General features: G+C 34.7%; 1 long non-coding RNA gene across 1 annotated transcript in view; it reads right to left on the bottom strand.

Annotated features, from left to right (window-relative positions):
• Positions 1-7,537: 7,537 nt before the first annotated feature.
• The window catches only part of LOC116180914, a 32,588-nt gene continuing 14,801 nt past the window's right edge, over positions 7,538-25,324 (bottom strand). Inside the window, exons 2-3 of the long non-coding RNA XR_004147178.1 lie at positions 20,622-20,648; positions 7,538-7,568 (exon numbers count right to left, since the gene is read on the bottom strand). This is a non-coding gene — a long non-coding RNA (uncharacterized LOC116180914). The remainder of the gene's footprint in view (positions 7,569-20,621; positions 20,649-25,324) is intronic.

Raw genomic sequence — 25,324 nt, 5'->3', positions numbered from 1 at the left:
AGTAACATCGAATTTTAACCATTTACAGCATTTTTACTAATATTACACTATAGTTTCTTCAAAAAGTTTGAATTAAAGTACAGTATCATACCTAGAATTAATTTTCGCTTTAGCGAGCCGGGACGCGTGAAGTGGCTTATTAAAGTACGAGTGTAGATGTTTACCGACAAGTCGACGAAAGAACCGAATCCAGAATTTGTAAACGAGTGCTTTAGTAATCACTTCACGACCGCGTATCGTACAAAATTTTATTTCATACTGTCTCGAGGTATCTTAATTTTGAGATTTCTTTTGTAGCCGAAAATTACATTGAAGAGTCTATTGAAGGAAAGACGACAGTGGCAAGATTTATTCAAAGAAGTGAAAATTTTGTGCAAGTTCTATAGCAATGACAAGAGCTTTCCACCATCACAGTCCTCAGCGATGGGAGTGTGACCCCACTATTAAAATTAGTGAGAATTCTAATTGTACAGTTATACTGTTAATATTACTAATCGAATGATATTGTAAATAGCTATCGTCTTACATAAATTCGACGTTTCTTCTTGTTAGAAAATTATGAATTTCTGGACTCAAATACAATCAAAGTGAGAAACTTATAAATACATCCCCTACCCTACTGTTGTAAACTGGTCAATCAACACATTACTTTTACAACTATTTCCGTAGCTCCTTCAAAATTAAACAACTTTTCTCATACGCCGAGTTTCGTATTCTTTTGTTGGAACAAATATCGTTTTTGTTTTATTTATTTGTCCACATTTTGTGATAAGTATTCCTCTCGGTATACATCACGAATGTGAAATAAAGCAGAAAAAGACATAATCGTTGCAATACTACCGTTATTTATGAGATTTTTCTGACACAAATTTCACCTTTGGAATACAGTTTACGATATACAAATCCCAAAGCAGTCGTGCGGACAGAAAACTGAAAACTGCTAACTATTTCTTGAACCTACATCTTAATTTGTTTCGCATGTATGAGCCGAGGGCTCTTATTGCTTTCGCTGTGCATTTGACTTACCGTCAGACGATGGTTTCAGAATTTCGCTCTACCTATTCCGCACAGCGCAACATCAATTGCCATTATAACACTTTCTCTTAAAACTATTAATATTGTACGAGATGTATGATTATTGTTTATTATGTCTCTAATCATAAAAATTTGATCCATTCAATTTTCGTTTCACAATAATTGTCCTTTAAATTTCTAAATTAATTGTCTTACATCTAAAACAGATGATCTAATCGTAAAGTAAGTAATTATGCCCTAATGATACACTGCAGAAGTTTACATAATCAACTTCCTGTTTCTCCATGTTGTGCAAAATTCGCTGTTAATCACATAAGGGCCGAATTCTTAGCATCTGATTAAGCATAAAAGATTTTAGGGCCAAGATATCAGTACGAGCAACTTTAGGGTTAATCTCGTTTAACAAAATAGCACAGCACCAGATGTGTGTAATGCGAAGAACGATAATGCTCAGATGAACTTTATGGGATATAAATTTTAACAGGAATAAATGAAGTTAGGTATATTATCATGGAGTGTTATGAAATTTATAGTGAGAAAACTTCCTCTACAGAACCGAAATTTAATTCTGCAACTTACATTATTTGATGCTGAATAATAAACGCTTCCTGCCGTAGAACATAATGTTTATAAAATTTCGGGTTCGAGAACATTATACGTTCCCATTCTCAGCACGTTATTATTAATGTTACCCTGTTTTTCGTTTATAATGTCCTCTTATTTTGTTTCTACTGGTGCTGTCAGTAAAAATGTATACATAAGGTTCTATTTAGTAATTCAGTAAAACACTTCGTTAGGTTCTTATTAAGAACACAAGCAATACCACTACAAAGTACAGATAATTTAAATTAAAAGGTACAGGCTTTTAAATATACCCCAGAGAGCTACATAATTTCATTTGTGTCTCTTCTTTCTTTCGACTTTAGATTATAATGCTTGCAGTACCTCTATCTGACCCCATCACGATCTGTAAATGCCTTATTGGTTTCACTTGATTTTAGGTCTCGTAAATTATGTCTAATATTTTCGATTCAGAAAATTCAGACCCATGATCTTAACCTCGGGGTAACAGTTGATAGTTGATTACACCAAGTTTAGGTATAACTATTTTTATTTTTCGGTTGCTGAAACATAAAAACAGGCCAAACGGTCATCTGTACCAATTCACTCATTCGAAACCAAAGAAATAACCTCAAATGGTGAACATACTGTAGTGTAAACTACGTCATGTGGACGTTTTCTTTGGTATCGGCACCTACAATAACAATGGGTCACCCTGAATGATGTGAATTTCAATTTTTTTAAGTTAAATGTAGTAATTTTAGATTGAACACGAATTCGATCATGTTATTTGAGTTCGACGACAACGTTATTTTGTATCAGAATTTACAGGATGTTGATTTTGTTTAAATAATCGCTTCGATTATTTTGATTTGTAATTGTAAAATTGAATTACTTGTAAAATCAAGGAGATCTGGATTTAATTGCATTTTGTTTTGTAAAAGTTTATCACCGGTCCGTTCGATAAGGCTTCGTTACCGCGGCGTAAAGCTAATTAGTTTAAGTAAGCAGGTGTGCGCAGAAAAAAATTCAGATGTTTCGTTATTAAAAGACGCGCAGTCTAGTGCGCAGTAATTTTGATATGAAATAGGAAGCTGAAGGGGGAAAGGGAGGATGTTTTAAAAAGAAGAGACGGACATGAAACGTAGTTCTTTGGTGCAACTTTTTGTTTAATGAGCGCCTTGTTAGTGTATGGCAGTCTGTCTGCCGAAATCGAATGTTTTTAAAAGACACTCATTCTTGTGGACAGTAAAGTTTGTTATGCAGTAGCGGCCAAAAGTTTATCGCAATATAGTTTGTCGGCAATAACTTTTCATGGTGTTACCATAGAATTATCAGATGTTAATAAATAATTTAAAAACAAATGAAACATCTCTACAACAAATAGTGGCTGACTGACTCGAATTGTTTTTTATGGCACTCTAAATAACTTATTTTATTGCTACCCGTAGTAAATGCTAGTGTGTTACAATGAAAAAATTAAATTGTGATAAAACTTTTGGCCGCTACTGTATAACAAGATTAGTGAGCGCTCTCAGATTTTGTGAATATGTCGTTATGAGGTGAATAATTCGAATTGAGTTCAAGTTGTTTACGTTTACGGAAAATTAGTCTGAGTTGTGTCTATCTTGCGTTTATCGCTTATGTAAGGCCTTTCTATAAGGTCTTCAAGTACCCGTTAAAGTGAAGTCTTCTACCACTAAAAAAAACCACCATTACGTCTAAATTTACAACAAAGCCAGTGTCGTTTAGATCAAGATCAAGCAAAAGTAATGAAGTGAAGCTCAGAAGCACCTTCAATTGGTGTTTTTGTTCTCTATGTGCGTCATTTAAAGTGAATCGCACCGGATGAAGGATGATTAAACTTTAAGGTAATTAAAATTTGCATTTATATTTAACTTATCTTCATTGGACGCATTTGTGTGGTATTATTCATTTGTCCCTGAGTGCCTATTTTTATTTCAGCTTTATTTTGTCTGTAAATGATTAGCTCTGTGTTATCGAGCCCCAATTACGACCCATATGAGATCTCAGGGTAAATTTTTTATCGGGCTCGGGACATAATCTACAGATCAGTGGTTTGCAACATTGTACATTTTTCGAGATCTTCCCTTTGCACCAGTTTGCAGTATTCGAGGTCTCCAAGGTAGTCTAACTGGTGGAGACGCCTCATTTTCGGATGAAAGCGTTTGACTTATCGACTAATACAGGGTTCGATTACACGTTCCTTTTTAAATAAAACCTCGAATTCTTTGTCCATAATTTTACCGACTGACAGTAAATTCGTGCGTAAATCCGGTACGCTAAGAACTTCGCGCAACGTAATCGATTTTTCCGCACTCGCTATAGAATCCAATTAACGATGCCTTTCCCGACAAATTCGGTGCTCGAATTATTCGCTAACGTAAGCTTGCTAGGTACTCTGTTCTCAAGCAATTCGAATATTGCGCATGTGGCAAGTAACATCACTGTCTAAGAACCATTGTTTACTTCCATCGCGAGAACACGTGTTGAAAGCGATTTTATCAGTTTGTGGTTTTTTATGACAGTTTTTCACAGTATGGCCCAATTGTTTGCAACGATAACAGCGTATCTGGCTCGAATTGTTCTGTGAGTAATTCTCCCGGCTTTCGTGACTTGCGGACGACGGGCTTGGCATATTTGAATTCGACGAACTCTGATGAACTCTATCAGAAAACTAATATAATAATATAATTTCTGACAAATCGCCTTTAATATATATATACTTCCAAGTTACCCAATTTGTCGACAACATCGAAGAAATCGCGAAGGGGACTGTGCAGATCTTCTGCTTCCATGAACCGTCGCAACATCAACTGCTTTAACAATGTTGTCTTTCGCGCGGGGCATTAGATTGATAAATATTGTGCAGTTTCATTCATAGGTCGTGTCACATCCCTTGATTTGTTTCAGCTCACGGAGAAATCGATAATATATTCAGCCCTGTGATGTATCAGAAACGTCAAACTTAACATGCAGGATATCTGCCAAAAAACGTTATTTTCCAGAGAAAATGACGTTTTTGACAGATAACCTGCGCGTTAAGTTTAACGTTAGTAATACATCACAGGACTGAATATCTGATTTTGCTTTTGACTCATTTTTCTTCCAAGTTTCAATAGCGGCTAAATTGTCATCACCTAGCGGGGCATTTACAAGCACCATTTACGTACTGCCACGAATCATTATTGATCAGTAAAGCTTCCATTTGAATTTTCCATGTATCAAAATTATCTTTACCCAACGATTCGATACGTATTACACTCTGTGCACTCAATATTAATATTTAATTTAACACAGCAAAAAATAATTACATTTGATGGAGGAAAATACCTATAATAATTGAGTGCGCACTTCGCATAAACTTCGGCACGTGTGTATTAGTTACGATTTGTAGTGAAATCAAAACATTTGCCATCAATATTAAAAATAACTTTCAAAGTGTAAACGGATATATTTCTTTCCGTTCAGGCAAGTAATTTCTGGTTTTTTAAAAGTCAAAAGTCAGTTTCATGAACGAGTACAGCCAATCTTTTCCACATTTCTTTGCTTCTACGTTAAAACAATATTAGCTACACCGTTCTGTTCGACAAAAGAGTTCGCGTTAAACCATAAAACGCTTTAGATAATTCCAAAATTGTCTAGGAAATTTCAAGCTCTTGTACTTCACTGAACATTGTTCTTCTACCTAATTTCATTTTCTTTTCAGTGACGTTTAAAGCGATCTTATAAAGTTTTGTATAGGAGGCTGTACATAATAACCGTCTTTCGCATAGTAATTTTATTCTGTGCAATTTCGATAAACGCCCTTGTCATAGAATCCTTGGTCGAAGAACAGCGCGCTGTTTTTCAAGTGTGCAATTTGCACACTGCACAAATTTCTGCCATCATACTATTAAGTACTAAAGGCACTTTCCGTTCTAGCATTATACATTTTAGATTTACCTTCCTTATTTTATTGCGTTATACCTAATGAAAATCGGTTTTTCTAAAGTGGGCTGCCTGCGAGACTTATTAGGTTGCATAAATACACAGCATACCGATTAATAACGACATATATGTTGTGTGATGGTTGAGAATTCTAATAGGATCGATTAAAACTTGTTCTGCAATTTCTACCAGTTTGCCTTTATCTAATTTGAAGTTATTGAAAAATTTGATCGTGTTTGCGCCTACAGTCCACGAGAACCAAAATATAAACCGATTGTTCTTTATATTACGGAATGCATTTTTCATATAGATATCACTTTTCTCATTTTGAATTTTTGCGTCTTCATCACTTGTTTCCAATCTGACGGTAGGGTCAATGATGTAGGCTTTTGAACCTTTGTCGAATATCACTGAATCTATTTCGACTATAAATAAACTAAATCAATTCGAGTATATTTGAATTGCTAAAGTGAATGATATCAAAGGACTAAGCAAACTGAAAGAATGATTGTAATGAAAAGGCAGAAACGGTAGGCGCTGACGTTTGTAACATTGAAAAGCAATTAATACAACAACAGTGAATTTATTTCGTTTCTGGAAGAATCACAATGACAAACAATAGAAACTTAAGTTAAGCCAGCGGTTTCATGGAAAAAATTGTAAATTGCTTTTTACACAATACCGATGAAAATGTATAACAATCACGACGATACTGAAATGTAAAGGTTTGAGTGAGAAAATGTAATTTTGTACAATACCCTTTTCGTTGTGGCAAGATTGACACTAATGGATTTCTTTTCATGAAATGATGTCGATTTCTAATTGAAAAGAATTCCGTATTTTAAAGTACCTCAATAAGATTGTTTCCTACTATTCAAAATACGATTTTAGAGGAATGAAATATAAAAATAGATCTTTTGTATCATTTTGCGTTGGATGTATACAACAAAGTCTAAGAATAAGAAAGCTTACTTACTGCAGCAACAATGACTCTGGTTTAACTTTTAAACAGTTTTATATCTTAATTCTTTTTCAGTTTAGGTTAGTCCGTAAAAAACTTGTGTAATAAATCACGTAGGATTGTATTCCATTACTTTAGGCATAGAATAAATTGTTTTTTTAATCTTTAGGGAATTTTAACGTAAAAAGTTAAAGGGTAAGTAAATTTCCGAACCTAAATGCCTACCAGCCTACATAATTGAAATACACACAAACTACTCAATTTTTGCCATGTGTATTATGCCCATACATATACTCGTAATCCATTTTTACGTAATACCATAGTGTAAGTCTTGTTCAAATTTCTACATCTCCTCTTTGAAAATGAAATGGATGCAAAAATGTAACAGACATCGATAGAACTATTACAGCTGGCGATACATTGCTAGCGTCTATTTTAAAATTCAGCGAAAAGTAATATTCTTGCAATCAGTGATTTATGGACACGCCATTCGTTAATCATTGTTAATTAAAATGAATGTCTATACTTCACTCCCTATTCGCGCCAAACTGAAACCCTAATTACAGACTAATTATGGTTTTTGCATTCCAGATTTAAGTTTTTATATATCAACCCTCCCGTTGTTTACAAATTACAACGTTAGCCCGTTAACCTCCCAGGAAAACCCGGGGTTTCCAACGACAAGATGAGTTCGTTATTATTTTGAAAACTAATGCGCGAATCCATTTTTGAAAATTTGTACAACCATCGTAGTTATTAAATGAAGACGTTTCAGCTAAAATATTTTCGTACTTTATGTTCAACAAAACTTTGACTTAATTGTCATCCATTCACGTCAATAAATCCCCCAACGAAATTAGGAACAACGCTTCCAGGTAACCAAAATTCATATCTAAGATCCAATTAAGGAATCATTAAAAAAGTTGCAACTACATATTGCTAAAGAATATCCAACTTATGAAATAAACTTGTAACTTTATAACTTATAATGAAGCCCTTATGACGTAAGATGTACTTTGACGGACTTACCTATCAACACCTCCATTCTACTGCAGTACATCTGAAACAGGCAAAAATTAGTTTTATTTTACAAAGGATTCAATTTATAAAAACTAACGTTCTAGCTAATTAGTTATTATTTAATTAGGGTGCCTCAAATTGATAGGGGGCGACAATAGTTAATTCAGGAATGAAAGCATAATGATTAATGAAGCTTTTATGGAGTAAGAGACAAAAGCTCAAAATGCATCGCCTTCCATACGAACTAGTGTATTATATACCAAGGACCTAAAGTGTGTGCTTTAATCCCGAGGGTGCAGATCGTTGCCTGAAACGTAGTTTATGAAGATATCATTTCACAGAAAGTGAGATATGTCGTACATAAATGGGTGGTCTGTGTCTCCTTGAAAGTGGTAATTTTTTGCAGTCAAGCCAGATCAATCCACTGGATACAATCAAATTGGGTGGGGGATGATTTGGTTGTCGGTAAATGATAAATTAACCTTTGATTCTCCGGGAAAAATCATTCCTCCCTTGCACATAAAATTACGACTGTTTGTTAAAGATCTGGAAAAAAACTGTCAGTGTTTCCAGCTTATTTATCCAAAATTTCCTAGATTAAGTACCGAAAATCTAGTCAGGCATTTTTGATGAGACCCAAATGCGTCAGCTAATTAAAGACCACTAATTTGGTGGCATCTATGACTGAAGTAGAATACTTATAAAGACAACTGCAAATATCTATCGCTCCTCGTTGGTGAAAACAAAATCCCTAGTTCGGTGCAGAAACAAAAATAGTGAACTTGAAGAATAATTGCAGAATAAGTTGCTTTGATTTATACAAAACCAACGTATTTGACTGGATCGTTCGAATCATCTTTTGCAAATCAAAAGTGCTAAGACATACATTGCGTGAGCTAGTTGCTTTCTTTTTTCTTCCGTCAACTAGTTAGTTAATTGTTTTCTTGTTGTAGTGTAAACTATGGGGAAGAGGTCGTTTCTCTAGGTTGAAATACTGCCGAAGATGAGAGCAAGCCACCCTGTAGTGAAAAATGTACATGTTGGTAACGTAATTTCCGGTTTACGCATTGGAAATAGCAGTCGTAACATCCTGTATGTAAAATTGATACGACCTGGGAGAATTTCTTTGAATACAACATTGGACAATTTGCGAAATTGTCACTTTAATGTTAGTTTGTTTATTGTAAATTTAGAAATTGTTTAAGTCAATTAATTGTATTTGTTGTACTTAGTGAGTATTATAAATCTTAGAACGCATAAGTAAGTGAATATTTAACGTATCGACGTAAGGTTTTGTAAAAACGATATTGAACAAATTAAGTGGCTCTGTTTACTAACAACGCCACGTGCTAATAATGAAGGCAAGTGTTTATCAATACGGATAACAAAGCAGTATTTCGGAATCGCCGGAACACCGACATCGAACGCATGAGCGGAGGTGGCTTGACCTTTAAAAGATATTGGGAAATAAACGATGCTGTTTTTAGCCTAAGGCACCCTTGCTCTATTGCTGTTTGCGGGTCGATTAAAAAAGCGTATGCCACTGTTGCGCTACATTATTACGAGCAAGATTTCGCCTATTAAAGAAGTTGAAGTTTTTTTTACGCATGTGTTTCCATAATTGAGAGGACAAAGTCATTAGCTAGCCATCACATACAGATTAGGTTGTAAGTTAGGAGGTAAACGCGCGCTTTATTTAATCAGGACAAAATTGTCCGTCAGTGACGCATCAAATTGAAACTGACATATTTATCTGTCGCAGTTCAAACCAGCGGATCAACCTCTCTATGTATGGCCAGTGTCCAGTTTTTGATAGTGTTGTTAATTAAAAATTGTAACACCCGATCACCAGGTTGTGTGTAAAGTGTTTGGTTTGTCGACAATCATATTCCCATTGTCCCTTGCATTGTCCGGACCAGATAATTTGGATATTAATTTGACTATCTGTGAGTACTTATTTTTCTTCAGCTCTCTTTATTGTGCGTTTTTTTATTTGTTCGTTTTGTAAACGGGTTGTGTGTGTTCAAAAATATGTTGTTAACTTTAATTTTTCCTTACAGATTTTTGTATTTGATTTTCTTATCATGATGTGTCAAAAAATTAATTCTTGTAATTTCTTGTTAAATCAATTGTGTGTCGTTAATTTGAATCCCGATTTGCGATCCAGCTAAAGTTTAATTTTCCCTCTTTGATTTTACAAATTTCTTTTAATAAGAAGTCTTAAACCCGTCTCTTTTAGATTTACGGAATTAAGTACGTCTCTCCTTATTTCGGTTGCCACTGTAACAGGTGTAACAGCATCTTTTTGCACTCACTCCAAATTACAGCTTATGCATCTTGGAAACAGTGCATGGAAAGGAGTTGAACTTCTTTTTTTATTGATAAACAAAATTTTGAAATTCTGTGTAAAATCACAAATTCCCTGAACATTTTTATTTGACTGACGCGACGGCTACTTCTATTTCTATATGAAACTTTACTATTATTAATTGAAGATTTTACCTTTTTTCATGTTCCCTGAAATTTGACTTCAATGCTTGATTTTGTATAAGTTTGTTTGCAAATTCAACACAAAAATTACCACAACGTTTGCAATATATTAATGAAAAAAATCAAATTGTGAAACGATTAGAATTCACATTAAGTACCTTTCACAGGTTTTATTATCTAACATCTTGTTTGAAACTCATTAAAATTTGATATCGATTTCGTAGCTAAATACAATTGATTATATACACATTACATTTGAAATATTGTAGAGAATATTCCAGAAATCCCGATAGACATGGAAGCGATAAAGAACGAAGGCGGATGTGACGCAATCTTTCCGGGAAAAATGACGGATTTGTTCTAGCACATTCTAGAACAATTGTCGTTTCTATATAAGCAAATCGAATTACGTTTCAGTCAGTTCCAATTTCAAGGCCGAAGTAATAAATAGTTCGCGCTATTATAAATTGTGTACATGTAAGTGATAAATAATACCTTAATTGTTATAAATCTTATCATTTCAATAATTCAGAATTAATAAATAAATAAACCACGTAATTAAGTTTACGTTACAATATCAACTAAATTCTTATTAAAATAACTCCAATTCTTTATGGGTTTAAGAAGGGCAAAAATTCATGCAAAAAACTTTAATAGGTTCTATGCTAAATACTTTGAGAATCATCCAAATGCAAAATTTCTTAATCAAATTGGTAACATAAGTCATGTTTAAATTTACAATGATTAATTCTGAAAGCTCTAACCTTTAATCTTTACCAAAACTACAAAATTGGTACCTTTTAAGCTACAGCCTTTCTGCTTCCAATTGACAGTGTTGACATAGAAATGAGTAGATTCATTTTTTTCTTACAGCAGCAGGCACTTTGACTGCTACATTTAGGCAACGGAAATCAAAATCCTTTTGTCCGACGGTAAATTTTTCTTCTTTGAAAGTTGACGATGCCAACGCAATTGTTTTCCTGATGGTTCCTTGTATTTTAGAATTACAAACAAACCATAATATTCATTATGACCAACAATAACGAAATAAGAGACAGTTTCAATCCGTAATAAAATGCACTTTAATGTCTCTTATTAGGATTTTCTAATACGATAAGACGTAAAATGATTTGTTGAATTTCAAACAAAGTACAATCCCTGCTTTCGACTCACGGCAGTAAAGTGTTGCGCAGTTATTCTCACAAATCCCAAAAAACTAAAAACTCCCAACTCTATCGAACTTTATGATGAATTTTAGTTTTACACATGCCAAAACGTTGAAAAAGTGAATTGAACAAATCAAAATAAGCAATGTGCCTAATTGGGTAACGTCAGTTAACAAATTGAAATACAGACATTTTCAACGCTGTACAAAGATCATCGCCAAAATCACACATAACAAATAATAATACCTACAGACAACGCATTCTATCTCAAAATATTAATAACTGCAAGGTGAAACCTATCGTTGCTCGACGACTGTATAGTTGCCAAGTTTCGTAGTAGTAAACACACGTGAATGGCATAACGAGGTATTTGGGTCTAGGTGGTTTCTAATGAAATTGTTCTCACTTAATATGTCAAGTGTAGGAGTACTAAAAGATACAACATTAAACATGTATCTTTGTCATTAAACTGAGAAACTGTCTCGTATATGTGCTTCCTGCCAAACTTGATTGCCGAGTGCAGTGTTTAAAATAGTCACAAGATGTGGAATTTAGAATGTTTGAAGGTGAAGGATAGTTAGTGTAAAATATAAAAATGTTTCCCTGCCAATATTTTTGAAAACGGTCAATTGTATAAAAGATGAGAATGGGGAATTTATTGGACCGATTCCACCGTGCCTAACTGTTATTCAATATTTATGGCCTGCGGCAATTTACTTATGGGATGAGACCATTTTATTTTCCGGAAAAATGTATTAAAATGCAATGTTTCCGAGCAAATATGGACTGGAAAAATTGTTGTCCATCAAAAACGCAGCAGGATATTTTTGCGACACCTCTAAACACATTATTCTACAAAATGAAGGTCGGTTTAATGAATATTTGTCTGGCTAGCGTAATTAAGAGAGGCGGAAGCAGTTTTTCCACTTGTTAGGAATTCGTTGATTAAAACAAACGTTTGAAAGTTTATTTACGAAGTCATTTTTACCTTAGATAAATCAAATTAATAAAACGGGAAATCGTATGAATTAGGCTTGCGCTTGTTACCAAAGCTAAACCATGCCACAGATTAATTTCGAACTCAGAATTTCTATTCGAAGTTTAGTATTTATGAGGTATAAGTAATATATAGGCGTGTGAAATTTTATCGTGATTTACTTTAAATATAAATATAAAGTTTGGTATTTAGAAATGGAAAATAGAGTTCATCGTGTAATGATTAAATTACATTTTTTATGAAAATGACGAATCCATCACATTATGATAGCCTTTTGTGATATAGCTGTTGTTTTCCGAAGAATATTTATCATTAAAGTTAATACATTTATGCATTACAGCATGAAGTTGAAGTACTTGAAGTAGCACAGTTCTAAGCCCCAACTGCTTCTTATGTAAGCGTTGCGTGTTCTTGAGTCATGGAAAAATGATATAGTTATCAATGATGTCATAAGGTTTTTTATCCACGCGCCAAATGCCTCAGAAATTTAATTCGGAAATGGATAATGAACAAATAACACGCGAGTCAATTACAAGATTTTATCCAAAAGCGTTCAATGAGCAAGTTAAAACCTGATATGTTTTCTGAATGGGTCGTGCCTATTGAAAAGCATAAGGGACGTCACGGAGGCAGTTTTACTGGCATATTTTCTACATTCGGAAGAAAGGTTGTAACGTTTTTTACCTTTCTGTTTCAACATTTACCTATCCACTGTAGATCATGTGAAGTCCGATTCTACCTTATCTTCATCTGAACAAGAGTTACTTCAAGACCTTGTCTCTAAATATATAATTTATTATTATTATTAATATAATCATTCTTCACGTTTAGGCTGTACTAACTTGATGCTATTACCCAGAAAGATGCATATCCTTTACCATACATTAGTACCATTTTAGATCGTTTGAGAGATGCTAAATTTTTGACAAGGTATCGATATTCATTCCACTTACGGGCGAATACCTCTATCCCCTGATTCTTGACCTATTTCAGCTTTCACACTTTGGACGCGGTTTGTTTCAGTTCACTTATATGCCATTATGTTTACACAATTCTCCTTAAACCTTCCAGAGATTAATTGGATCGTATCGTTGATAAGAACCCTTTTGTCTCGCTTGCCTAGAGGATACTTTCATTGTTACTCCAACTTTTGAAAAACATCTTGAAGTTGTGACGATATTTTAAACCGTTTAATTGTTGCTCTGGTTTTCATTTAAATTAAGATGTGGAATCCCGATAAAATAACATTATGCGAATTCTTGTCTTTATATAGCAATCCTTATGCTATCTAGGTGATTATTTCGTTAATTGTAATAGCTTTCTTTTATAATCTTCCTGTAGTGCATTTCTTGTCGTGCGTTTTCTCCCACTCTTGGCGGCGCGCGCAGTCCTTTTCGGAAACTCGTATTCGATTCTTACTTTGTAAGCAGTTACACGCAGTTAAGTTACTTGACATTTTTTGTCTACCATTTTATGGGATATACTGGCGTTGTATTAAGATTAGTGAAGTTTCTCTCTTATTATAAAGGTGCTCCTGTGCGAGTCACTAGTCTTATCAAATTTCAACTATTGCGACTCTGTTTATGGTCCTTGTCTTGATAGCGGTGATGTTGCTAGGATACAGAAAATGCAAAATTCCTGCCTTCGGTTAATTTTTGGGGTAAAAAAATATGAAAGCATATCTCACAAGTTAAAAGAGATCAGTTGGTTGAATATGACGAACAGGAGATACCTTCACTCTGCCTCTTTATATCATAGTGTCATTAGCAACCGCACGCCTAAGTACCTATACGAGAAAATCAAATTTAGCTCTAACAGTAGATATTACAAGTTGATTACTCCACCTCTCCATCGAACCAAATTTTTCGAACGTTCATATGCTTACAATGTTGCGAAAATTTATAATCTTCTACCGACTAATATTAAAATGATGGGGATGAGTTCATTTAAAAGGAAAATTTTCAAAATCACATTAGACAGACAGAACATGAGTCTTTAATCATTCTTAAATGTTAATGTCATTCTATTTATACAAATTCGATGTCATCTCATCTCATTTTCGATCTCGCTTTGTACACATATTCATTCAACATCTACATTTAATTTCCATACTCTGCGTACTTGTTACTTTATGGTTATTTAGCATAATGCAAAACGATTTTCATTTATCTTTCCATCCATTTATGATTATTTTCCGCTAGCGTTATCTTTTAGTAATCGAATCGAAAGGGGTTAAGTGGAAGAGCAGATGTTCGGTATCTTCGTGCCAAAGCATCTGAACTTCGCCTCATTAGCTAACGGGTAGAATTTGTGTTCCGTTTATTTAAATTCATCTTTAGGTTTCAACAACTGATGTTACTCGTTATCTAATAAAGACACTATTATTATTATTATTATTATTATTATTATTATGGTCGGTGTTTCTTGTGAGAACTCAGGTCTAGCCTGGTTAACTAATCGCACGGATTAAAATCAAGTAACGATCAGTGTCTGTGTCTGGTGAAAATCACACATGGGCACAATAAGCCAACGCTATCAGGGAAGAGGAAAACAAAACAAAACAAAAATCATTATAATAATTCCTGTAATTTTATTAAATGGAGTTTATTGTGTAAGTGTTTCTTTGGCTTTGCGTTTGGGTGGAATACGAGTGGGTTGTGATAACGTGGTGTTCTTCGGTGAGGATGGAGTTTTGTGTTTTTTAACTGTGCTAGGGCGTGTAACTTTATTGGGTGGACCTGTCTTTGTGGTACATGTTGCCTTACTTGTATTTATGGTGTTTCTTTGTTCTTGAGGTTGTATTTGTGTTATTGCTTGGGTTTATTGGTGGAGGTATTACTGTATTTTGTGAGCTAGTAGTGCTGTTTAGGTTTTTGCGTTTGGGTTGAGTACGAGTGGGTTGTGATAACGTGGTGTGTTTCTGTGAAGAATGAGTTTTATGTTTTTTAACTGTGCTAGGGCGTGTAACTTTATTGGGTGGACCTGTCTTTGTAGTGCATGTTGCGTTACTTGTATTTATGGTGTTTCTTTGTTCTTGAGGCTGTATCTGTGTTGTTGCTTGGGTTATTGGTGGAGACATTACAGTATTTTGTGAGCCTGTAGTGCTTTTAAGGTTGTTGCGTTTCGGTTGAATACGAGTGGGTTGTTTCTGAGAAAGAGGAGTATTGTGTTTTTTAACTGTGCTAAGACGTGTAATTTTATTGGGTGGACCTGTTTTTGTAGTGCATGTTGCGTTACTTGTATTTATTGTGTTTCTTTGTTCTTGAGGTTGTATTTGTGTGGTTGCTTGGGTTATTCGTGGAGACGTTACAGTATTTTGTGAGCCTGTAGTGCTGTTAAGGTTGTTGCGTTTGGGTTGAGTACGAGTGGGTTGTGATAACGTGGTGTGTTTCTGTGAAGAATGAGTTTTATGTTTTTTAACTGTGCTAGGGCGTGTAACTTTATTGGGTGGACCTGTCTTTGTAGTGCATGTTGCGTTACTTGTATTTCTTGTGTTTCTTTGTTCTTGAGGTTGTATTTGTGTGGTTGCTTGGGTTATTGGTGGAGACGTTACAGTACTTTGTGAGCCTGTAGTGCTGTTAAGGTTGTTGCGTTTGGGTTGAGTACGAGTGGGTTGTGATAACGTGGTGTGTTTCTGAGAAGAAAGAGTATTGTGTTTTTTAGCTGTGCTAGGCCGTGTAACTTTATTGGGTGAGGGCGTCTTTGTAGTGCATGTTGCGTTACTTGTATTTATTGCGTTTGTTTGTTCAGGAAGTTGTGTTTGTGTGGTTGGTTGAGTTAAGGGTGGAGATATTACAGTATGTTTTGTGTCATGTTGTGAGTCTAAAGTGCTGTTTAGGCTTTTGCGTTTGGGTTGAATACTAATGGGTCGTGATAATTTGGTTTGCTTCAGAGGTGAATCTCTGATTGTAGTATATGTTGTATCATTTGTTGTACTTGTTTGCTCGGTAAGTTGTATTTGTGTGTTTGTTTGGGTTAGAGGTTGAGATATTACAGTATGTTGTGTACCGTGTTGTGAGCGAGTACTGTTGTTTACATGTATACGTTGTGGATCATTTGTGTATGTAGTATCTTGTGTTATGTTTAGAAATTTACGAACAATATGGCATGTGTTGATAATGACTGCTTTTTGTAAATGTTTGTATGTGTTTTTGTCTAAACCTAATTGTTGTAAATTGTGGTGTATTGTCTTTGGTATAACTCCAGTAGCACTAAGAATAATGGGAACTATAACAGTAGATTTCATTCTCCATTGCGTCTTAAGCTCGATAGCTATATCGGTGTATTTGCGGTGTTTTTTTGCATGTGTTTTAGTTAAGTTGTTAGTGTTGGGTATGGCAATGTCTATAATACAAATGGATTTTTGTGTTTTATCTATAAGTGTAATATCTGGTCTATTATTGTGGATAGTTTTGTCTGTGAGTAGTGTCCTGTCCCAATATAATTTGTGTGTGTTGTTTTCAAGTATGATCTGTGGCGTGTATTTGTAGTATGGTGTCGTATCTGTTATGAGATTGTGTTTAAGTGCTAATTTTTGATGTATGATTTTAGCTACCTGATCATGTCGATGTTTGTATTCAGTTTGTGCGAGTCGTGTGCATGCCGATATTATATGTTGGATTGTTTCTGATGTTTGTGAACAGAGTCGGCAAGAATCATTTGTCACTGTTTTGTCTTTATGTATGTGTTTTTTATAGTTACGTGTGTTAATGACCTGGTCTTGTATTGCTAACATGAAACCCTCAGTCTCCGGGAAGATATCACATTCAGACAACCAACTGTGCGTTGCTATAGAATCAACACAACCCTGGCTAACCTCTTGTGGAAATCGTCCATGTAAAGGCTTTTGGTTCCATATTTGTATGTTATTTGTGATGTAAGTTTGGATGTGGGTGGGAGTATATTAGTTTCGTGTAGATTAAGTGGTGTGTAAGATTTATCTGCATATGTTACTGTTTTGTGTAAAACTGAAGTATCTGATTTGTTATAAAAGTATTGTCGTAAATTGTGTATTTGTGTTTGGTGCAATAGTTTTATGTCTGTAAGTCCTCTCCCTCCTTCCGAACGAGGAAGGTAAAGTCGTATAGTAGAGGAGTGAGGGTGATGTATATGGTGTTTTGTTAATAGTGTACGTGTGTTTCTCTGTATTTGTTCTAAATCTGTATTTGTCCAACGTATAATCCCAAAAGAGTATGTAAGCACTGGTGTGGCATAAGTGTTAATAGCCTTGATTGTATTTCCACCGTGTAATTTTGTTTTAAGTATACTGCGTACTCTTTGTAGGTATTGTGTAATAAGTGTTTGTTTTATACTCGTATGTTTAATGTGTGTGTTTTGCTGAAAACCAAGATACTTATAAGTTTCATTCTCGTCCATGGAATTTATTAAATTACCCTGTTACTTATTATTATTATTATTACTTATTATTATTATTATTATTATTATTATTATTATTATTATTATTATCTTACATCCAAGCTTCGCCGACGCATTTTTTGGGGATTTATCTTACAAGTTTAAGGCCATTTACGGTATGTTATCAATTACGCATTATCTTGTTACTTTGAATAACCATTTTTAGGCTGCTTCTACCTTCTTACTTCTTACTTTGGATTTACTCATTGATTTCTGATTATCTATCTGATTGTGCTGTCAACAACGATATTTTTAAGTAGAAACGCCGAATGAAGGACAATTCTACTGAAATTTAAACGCCATTACAAGTCAAAAACACCATACATATTTCTACCTTATACTCTGAAGAATTTCCCGCCATTTCAAGCGAAATTAAACAACCGAATTGGACTGGTGACCTAATTATACGAAGTTCGTTGACCTACGTTCCGATTGTTACTCCGAAACCTTAATCGCAAGTAGGTATCTATATAACTTTGGTACTGTGTAAATTGTTCGTATAATACCCCATTACTACGTTTTAGTTTTGTCATTACCGAAGTTATTTGAAATTTGTAATTACCTATTTAACGTTAACGTTATTTTGACACGTTTTTTATTGTTTTCTTAGGCTATTGATTTCGACCTATTGTGGTCATCCTCAGGCCGAGCGTCATAAAATTAAAAGCAATGAAAAGTGGTTTGATGTAATGATATTAGCTGAATTTCCACAGGAAAGAAATATTTGAAGGTGTTAATAGGGGTTATGTAGTAAATTAGTATTTAGCGAATGCTTTTACTCATTTGAGGTGTAAGGTTTCAGTCTACAATTTCGGTAGAAGTGACGGTCTGCCGCCTTACATTCTACCCAAATTCACTCAGTCTCATACCGAAATTGAACATCACCATAAATTGAAATTAAGAAAACTACAATCAATTAGTTTATTGCAGATTTGTATAACACACAGTTGGCCGATTCTAAACAAAAATGAAATGAACTGCTTTGGTTATAATAATAGAGGCATCGTAATAGCGATTTATATATCAAGTACATAAACTGGGTCTTTATGGACGAGCCGTTTATTTAGCCGAGCGAGCTTGCGACCGAGGCACAAATAAACAAGGCGAGTCCCCATAAAGTCTATTTATAGACGCGATATATACAAAGCTTTATGTACGACTGCAATAACCCTTAAAAATGAAAATTTCATGGAATTCAATAAACGATAAAATCTATATATCTTTGACAACAGACGTCAAGCATTTGTCAAATACTTGAATTTACCTTGGAATGACACCTAGGTACGACTGTCACATTGACAGGCGGCCGTTTTACTTTATCATTATGGACTAGGCCATAATATTGCAAATTATAGACACTAATTGCGACTGCAATCACCGCATTATCAAGCAGTCGTACATAAAATAAATTATGCTATTCGAAAATTCAAATTTTTCCATTTTATTATTTCTAATTACCTAAATTCCAAAACAAATGAGTTAGGCCTATTATTATTAATGTTCTGAACTTTCCAGCGTAATTCCCCCTGTTTCTTCTTTTGTTTAAAGTATCTTCCGCCTTTATAATAAACTTAAAAACTTTAAATGATTGTGCTTCCTTTAATTTGAATTTACTGCTGGTTAAAAGTGTTTCTTTTATACAGAATTCCATTTACTTTCAAAATATGTAAAAATATGCAATTGAAAAAGGTTGCTTTATTGACTATCTTGATATAACCCTATGTGCAATTGTTTTTTTAATTCTCCCAACGCGATCGCGAGAAAAAATGCTAATTTAACTAATTTCGTAGCTGCAATAATTACAAAGTTAGCAATAGGCACGACTTCGTTTTGAACACATTTTATAGTGTACGCTTTTGTTCTACTATTACATCGTACCTACAACCTTCTATAGACTTCCAGGCAAAGTAGGTACAATAGAAAATTATTATACCTACGGAAAGTTATAATTGAAGATCAATAGCAAACTTCAATTCGGTACAAAGATCGGTAAGGGTAACTGCTGTAGGTAATAGGGCTGATACCAACGTTTATACTGCTCACCTACCGACTGGCACACGGTTGCGCTTAAATCAATGCCGTGTTAGCGTATAAATTTGAAAATGCTTTAATGATGTATGTCTTTAAGAGACCAGTCAATTGAGAAGTAACCGAAAACCAGCCGTTGGTACAGAAGAGAATACATTAGGTAGGTATTCAATTCAATCTTCTACCACTGTACAACATGTACCTATACAAGAAAAAATTTGGAATGTGACTAAATGTAGTACAAAAAGAGTACAAACGAATCCACCATTCAAACCAGAAAAACACGAATCGAGAAAATGAATAATTTACCATTTCATACGCCATATTCACCCTCTAAACATTGCTTCATTCTTAATGGTCGATTAGTTAGATATATGACACCATTCGTAAAATGGATTAACATCGAGATGTGACGTAATGATTCAAAGGAAAGCGTCCAACAAGAAAATGTGATCTTTTCTATTCCAATTATTTAATGTAAGGTGTGCTTTATTCTTCAATAATCAAGATCTAACATATTAATTTCCTTCTTGGTTATTTCAGCCGAAACAATATCTCCAGCAAAAGAATTTAGCAGCTGATGGGAGTGGAAACTCTAGCTTTAATCCTGAACCGAAGCTACTTTTAACTTTTACCCTCGTAGTCACGCTCGTAGTGAATATTTCAATAAATGAACACTACATTAAGACCTACGACAAGATAGTCTCACTCGCGAAAGGTTGCCTATGCGACACTCGATGGCCACATATATAAATTAAAAGATGTATACTGTGTAGTGTGTTTGTTGATCATTTTTTCCATAAATATAGATATTTGTTTAACTTGCCACTATGCCGACAAACTCTATGAATATAAGTAATATAATTATTATGCATTTCAATCACACGATGGTTGAATGTATGCAATATAAAACCACAGATTTATTTAAATCTGTAATAAAACTGAGGAAACCACAGCACTAAACGATTATTGACACATGTGACATGATGTAACTTACCAGTATCGAAACTCGTTGTTACGCCATCTGCAAAAAAATTTAATATTAATCCGTTGTGAAACTCAGTTTCCAATATATTCGGCGAACGTATTCTTTTATACTACTATTTGACTACAAATGAAAGAAAACAAAGAAGTTTACAATATGAATAGTGCTGCTTTCGAAGTTAGTTGACAAGTTTGCTTTTAAATTTGCTGTAAAATAAAAACTCGCGAGTGGCGATTAAAGCACATTCTGGAAACCTTTCAGATTGCGGAAATTGGTCAGTCAAGCGTGAATCAAATGACCGGCGCCGCAGCGTTCATTTGATATTAGCGTAGCGGATTGGACGACTTCAGTTAGTTTATCGTGCATGCACGCCTTATCTGTTATTTTATCTCAGCTGGGGCACTACAGCTTTTTATGTACAGGGTGTCCCATTAATAATGGTCACAGGCCGTATCTATGGAACCGTTAATTGCACAGTTTCGGGAAAAAAATTTTGTTAACAAAAGGGGGTAAGAGAAATCGCTGGAAATTATTTTCAAGTTTCTACCTTCGCCGCTAGAGGGCGTACGATTCATTGTTAAGTAGAAAAATGACTTTTTTTCTAAAATATACCCAACAAACATGCATAAAAAATACATGCATAGCAAACTTGTATCAATTTTGCATCATTTTGATGCAGCACATATTGCTCTAGCTCATAAAATATGAGGGCTAGGGGAAGGGGAACATCTATTTAAGAAATCGAATGGTAACTTCGGTTTAGGTTAACCGATTTTCACAGAATAGGTCTTGTTGGAAAGAGCTGTCTTCGTGGAATCAGATTTTACACTAATAGAGTCTTTTTATTAAATGTGATGAGTGGTAGAGGGCGCGATATGACATTAACATAAACTTTGCAGGGTTTTTTAAAAATTTCAAATAGAACAATATAATTATTATATGATATTATCAAATAAGATGAAAAAGTGAAAATATCAGTGAAAACCGCATTTTGATATCTGTTTCCTAAACAGAGATATGGCGAAAATGCGAATATTCACAAATTTTAATTGCAATATTTATATTCATCTAAGTTGGATTTGAACTTAGATGAATATAAATATTGCAATTAAAATTTGTGAATATTCGCATTTTCGCCATATCTCTGTTTAGGAAACAGATATCAAAATGCGGTTTTCACTGATATTTTCACTTTTTCATTTTATTTGATAATATCATATAATAATTATATCGTTCCATTTGAAATTTTCAAAAAAACCTGCAAAGTTTATGTTAATGTCACATCGCGCCCTCTACCACTCATCACATTTACTAAAAAGACTCTATTAGTGTAAAATCTGATTCCACGAAGACAGCTCTTTCCAACAAGACCTATTATGGGAAAATCGGTTAACCTAAACCGAAGTTTCATTCAATTCCTTAAATAGATGTTCCCCTACCCCTCATATTTTATGAGCTAGAGCAATATGTGCTGCATCAAAATGATGCAAAATTGATGCAAGATTGCTATGCATGTATTTTTTATGCATGTTTGTTGGGTATATTTTAGAAAAAAGGTCATTTTTCTACTTAACAATGAATCGTACGCCCTCTAGCGGCGAAGGTAGAAACTTGAAAATAATTTCCAGCGATTTCTCTTGGCCCCTTTTGTTAACAAAATTTTTTTCCTGAAACTGTGCAATTAACGGTTCCATAGATATGGCCTGTGACCATTATTATTGGGACACCCTGTACGTTACATGGCCATTTTAATTCTGATCGACACTTTTACTTCCATTGCGCTAGGCTAGATGATACATAGTTTTGAACTAAAGTGTACCACGCTACAAAAGGGGAACGTGGTCTTATGTTTTACGGTTATGTCTAGAGTACTGGAGCGAATATTCTAGAAATCCCGATAGCCATCGAGGCGCCATGAAAGATTAGTCATCGGTGATAAGAAACTTAGGCGAATTATTTCCGAGAAATATGACGTATTTGTCATTCGGAAGCGTTCGAGAGCACTGGAGAACGTTCTACAAATATTATTTTCTAACCGTATTGTGTTTCGACTCAGTTTCAACATCGATGCCGATAGTAAAATATCACTGATAAATAGGTACCTAATTGTAAATAAATAAATCACGTATTTAGATTTACGTTACCCTGCTGTCAGGTGGTCAGGCGTGGGGTGTGTTAAGTGAACAATTAGTGAAAGTTAATGTTAGTGGTGACCAAATCTACGTCCGGAAAAATGGAGCAACTTCTACAATGGATTAGGTTTTGTTGGTTTCGCGATCGAGCGGAAACCATACCTATGCGTTTCGTATGGCCGCCTTTTGAGCATAAACCAGCGTTCGGAAACACCGAGCTTAAAAAAAGTAACCAGTTCAAAGCGACAATTAGTGTCCAGTTTTTGACCCAGTAGTTACGGAGGATCATCATTTGTCCTAATGGAAAAGTTGCGTAAAAGTCGAAGTTCCATTTTGGATTATTATAAAAAGTGCATTATCGTTTTCCCGACACTTAGCGATATTTACGGGCACGCATCGCACTCGATAGTCTGCCAAAAAGATATCAGTTCACCAAAGGATTAAGTGCTATAAAGTTACACTGTTGAGTGAAGAAATTAGGGTGAAACGCAACCACCCTAAGACAGGTAGTAGTCACTTTCATCTACCGACAGGATCTGAGTAAATCTCCGATCCTGCGTTGGCGACAATTTCTAGTATATGTATTGCGCCTCTATCTCGATTCCTTAACTCGACGGTTACGCCAAAAGATATTTGTGCATTCCTGTCTATATAGAAGTAAAAAACAATTTCAAGATCGTGTTATTGCAGTTAGCAAAAGACCAGAATCCATCATCCGAAACAAACACGCTTGTCGGCGCATTCCATACCAACGTCACGACGTTCGACGAAGCGCCACAACGTAAAAAGAAAGTTAATCTCATTTCTTGCGTAAAACGTAATTATGATAAAGAAAACTGTTGGTAAATTCAGTTCATTTTTGTGCCGCTAAGCAATTAGTGAAAAGTTTACTAGAGGGATTTCCTAAACATTAAACTAAATTTCAATAACGGCCCGTTTAAGTTGAGCTTGTGTCAAGCCTCATTTTTTCTAACCAAATTTGTACTGACCAGAAGAATTCATAACCGGAACCTGCTCATATTTCTCAATTCATAATCAGTCTTCCAATCAAAAGAGCTGTTGTTGGAGATTATTTCATGTCGTGGGGTTTTAAGGATGTATCAAATTGAGGCCACCTGATAACGACCTCAGGAGACTGATACAGCCGATTATCTCCAAGAATTCCAGAGTGGCCATCGAGGAAGAAATGTAAACCGAAAGGTTAGTTATAACATTTTTGTATTCTGCTGTAAAGATCACTCGACAACTTTACGATCCTTTGAAAAAAAAAACAATCTTCACCCGTTGTAACATTTCAATTAAAACTTGAATAAGAGATCAGAACGTGGTTGATAATTAAAAAAAATATTGTTTTGCTTATGTGTATTACATTAATCAAAAGCGTTGTTCTCGTAACCCAAAACCTCGAAATATACGTAATATACCTTGGGCCAAAACCAAAACCGAATCAATCCCAAAAATCTCCCCGTAAGGATCCCCAAAACCCAGAAAATGGTTTCTTATCTTTAAGGATCTTTACTTGCCGATTCCTTTTGTGTAAAATAGGTATGCCAGATGCGCTTGAACGGAATGGTGTAGTTGAACGACTGAACCGCATCCTTATGGAATGTACAACATCAATGTTATTTGCATTAAATTTAGAGAAAAGCTTTGGGCTGAAGCAATCAATACTAATCGATATCCAGCTAGGGCAGGGAAAAATTCAACACCAAAGAGGCATGGGGCACCTAATTCTAAAAAGTATAGAACATTCTGCTCCAGAGCCTTCATTCAGATTCCGAGATCAAGCGGGACCATTTGACCCGAAAGCATACGAATTGTGAAGGTAGCCAAAAATTTATACCTACTCCGAAAAAAAAAATTCCAGTGCGTGACGTAAATTCTTCTACAAGATCAAAAGGAAATATAATCACAGAAAGTGAGATATAATTCATTAGCAGAAAGCAATACAGTTCAACCTGCAGTAATTGAAATCCGCTATACTACTACATTAGAATCACAAATTACTGATGAATCTGATAATACCTTAATTAATTCAACACTGGATGAATGTATGGAGAATAATGACGGAAATTTATATCTAAAACGTGAGTAAACCATCTAAATTTATGTTTTGAAGATTTGTAGGTATACGAGTATAACCAAGTGAAGCCTTCGCACCAGTTCTACCAGTGAGAAGCATTGGAAAGAGACTATACAGGAAAGTGGAGAATGGCAATGGCAAAAGAAAGGAACAGGTTATGATGAGACATTCTCTCCGCAGTTATTTGTTCAAATTCTGTTCTTATTCGGCTGATGTTACCACAGGCTTTTTACATCCAAAGCTTGATGGGTAAGTTTATATAGGTACTTACATATAAAACTTCCAAACGATCAAATTAATCGAATCGGTGTATGGTTTGAAACAAACCAGTCGTCTATGATGACCTCAAATTGTCTAAAGTACCTAAGAATCTTAAGGTGAAGAGAACATTTTCGAATGAAAGATTTAGGTGCATTAATTCTCTATTTCCAAAAGATGAAGTAGATCGTGTAACGGCGCAATACCACGTATAATGTAGTAAATGTTGATTATTGCAGTGA

Source organism: Photinus pyralis, unplaced genomic scaffold (assembly GCF_008802855.1).
Source record: "Photinus pyralis isolate 1611_PpyrPB1 unplaced genomic scaffold, Ppyr1.3 Ppyr1.4_LG9, whole genome shotgun sequence".
In the NCBI taxonomy this organism is placed as follows: Eukaryota; Metazoa; Arthropoda; class Insecta; order Coleoptera; family Lampyridae; genus Photinus; species Photinus pyralis.
This window is presented reverse-complemented; position numbering and strand designations above follow the sequence as displayed.